This window comes from Gavialis gangeticus, unplaced genomic scaffold, assembly GCF_001723915.1.
Source record: "Gavialis gangeticus isolate Ggan-Ray unplaced genomic scaffold, GavGan_comp1, whole genome shotgun sequence".
Classification (NCBI taxonomy): Eukaryota; Metazoa; Chordata; order Crocodylia; family Gavialidae; genus Gavialis; species Gavialis gangeticus.
The window spans coordinates 47,443,176-47,445,812 of record NW_017729029.1 but is presented as its reverse complement, the minus strand read 5'-3'; the positions used below and the strand labels follow the sequence as shown (position 1 = coordinate 47,445,812).

General features: G+C 50.0%; 1 protein-coding gene across 3 annotated transcripts in view; it reads right to left on the bottom strand.

Moving 5' to 3' along the window:
* The window catches only part of ACSL4 (acyl-CoA synthetase long-chain family member 4), an 83,113-nt gene that overhangs the window by 79,825 nt on the left and 651 nt on the right, over positions 1-2,637 (bottom strand). The window lies entirely within an intron of this gene.

The following is a 2,637-nucleotide window of genomic DNA, read 5'->3' as shown; positions in this document are numbered from 1 at the left end:
GGTGAGGGTGGGATGTGGGCCAGGGCTGTGCTTGGGGTGCCACTGTGAACTTGGGGCCAGGCTCTTCCCAGTTGGGGGTGGGGGGCGGTGAGGAGGGATGGACAGACACTGGGCTGGGGCTGTGCTTGGGATAGGCAGCAGCAGCACTGGGAGGGGGTGCTATGGAAAATTTTAGGGTGGCTGTAACTGCCACCCTAAAATTTTCCATAGTGCCCCTTCCCAGTGCTGCTGCTACCTATGGAAAATTTTAGGGTGGCAGTTACAGCCACCCTAAAATTTTCCATAGCACCCCCTCCCAGTGCTGCTGCTGCCTATCCCAAGCACAGCCCCAGCCCAGTGTCTGTCCATCCCTCCTCACCGCCCCCCACCCCCAACTGGGAAGAGCCTGGCCCCAAGTTCACAGTGGCACCCCAAGCACAGCCCTGGCCCACATCCCACCCTCACCAAGAAGAGCCTGGCACTGGCCCACAGCATGCAGCAGCAGCCCACCCTTGCTCCACACACGGATTGGGGGGGGGGGGCACACACCCCATGCCTCCCCCTGAGGTGAGTGCAGTAGCAGGAGCTGCCCCACCCCCGCAGCCACCTCTTCCCCTCCCACAGACTTACCAGCAAGACACTGCTCTCCAAGCTGCCAGGCTGTGTTTCTGGCCACATACATGTGTGTGGCATTTATTGGCCACATCAGCCAAAAAAGCCAATTGCTGATAATGTCAATTTTCCTTTAATCAGTGCCAATGCAATATGGACTGATATATCAGTGCACCTCTATCCAAATAGGTCTGGTTCACAAGGGTTTGATTGACTCCTTTTCTGAGACAATGGGGGGGGGGCAGAGAAACTTCTGAATACTGCACTTCACCGTGCTCTCCCAAGCTGTCACAAATGCTAGCGTAAGTGTAACACTGGACAATGTATATGTTAAACAATTAAAACTATTTGAAGCATAGCAAGGGCCAGAGATTTATTGTGAATTCATGCAAAAACAGTTTCTAGAATCTGTCAACCCTTAGGAAAGCTACTGTTTTTAGGGGTGGGCTTTTCTTCAGGAATCTGTTGCTTAAGAGGCATCTCAATACAACTGTGGACCTAAAGGACTAATAGCACTTGAGCTTTAGGCTCTGTTGATTGTTAATAAGCCTTGTCTATAGTACGGATGTAAACTAACACTACTCAACAGGCATCTTCCTTTTGGGCCAGCTAATCCAATTTAAAAAAATACCACCCTTGAGTTTCGGTTGCAGGTTTGTGGTTGGTATTCCAGTAGCAGGGAAAAAGAATCTTGTGTTATAAAACTTAAATTCACTGACAAGTCAAGTGTAGTCCTAAATCAGTAATTCTCCTGGCTGTTCTAGAAAGCAGGATGACTGATAAGTACTGGCAGGGAAAAGTATGTCTCACCAAAAAATGACGCAAGTTGGCTGATGTCACACCATCTAAAAATGAATCAACCAAAATACAAAACTAAAATTAAATATCATTACTGTAAATCTTGTGCCTTTCTGGGAAGTGACTACTACTTCAGGCTATCCCAAGGAGATAAAAAAAAATCCTGAAGATAAGAGGTTACCAAAACAACCAGCCACGCAATGGAAACTCATTTCAGCATTTTTTCCAGACTCTCTACAATTTCAGTAGTTAACTTTTAACAAGTATTTATTGGGGGGTGGGGGGAGAGGAGAAAACGCTCAGTAAATTTCCTTCTCAACTACCAACTACCTGTCTAATAACAATCAAGTACTGTCATTCTAAAGTTATTCAGTTAGTTGGCTCAAACCTAACTCTACTAGCTGTTTCATTCAAACACTGTGCTTACTCAAATCCAAAACAAGCCTCTTGGAGTAAAGGGAATAAAATAAAAGGACCTGATCTACAATTCAGGTACTGGACCTGGGGCAGGCTGTGGCTCAGCTCTGGCTTTGGCCAAAGTGCTGGGCTGAAGTCAGATCTGAGCCACTGCCAGCCACAGACCAGAACATCTCATTAATGGGGAAGGAGGCTCACAGCCAGGTGAGCACAGGGGAGACCACAGGCTGGTGGTGGAAGGGGAACCTGTAGCCCACCCCCCAGCACCTGCCCCCTTCCTCCCTTACCTTCTGCTCCTGGTCCTGCCAGCCTGGACCCACCCAGCCCAAGTGGGAGCTGCCACTGCTTCTACCTGGAAGGACTGGGGCTGGGGCCACTGCTGCTGACTGCCCCAGAGCTGGAGCAGAGGTACAGCAGATGGTAAAGGGCAGGGGGTGGGGGCAAGAACAGGCAGCAAGGCTCATGGACCAGTGCAAAGAAGGGCAAGGGGGCAGGCTGCAGGGGAAAGTATAGGGGGTGGGGAGGCTGCAGCAGCTGGTGCAGCAGGCATGGAGGGGGCAGGCACAGGCGGATGAGGGGCCGGGGGAGCAAAGCACAAGGGTCTGGCCCTCCCCCCTCTCTCCTGATGGCTTCACCAGCACTGCACTTGGGGGATGACAAGCTGAAGATGGCCTTTGACTAATTAGATTGTGTGTGGAGAATGGTAACAGATTTAATGTTTACCACATACAGACTCTAGATATTGAGCATGGGCCTTGCATCCAGATGGGTCTCGAATTCAGGCCAGGACGGCACGAGCTGCTAACCTCATTAAAAAAAAAAAAAAAAAAA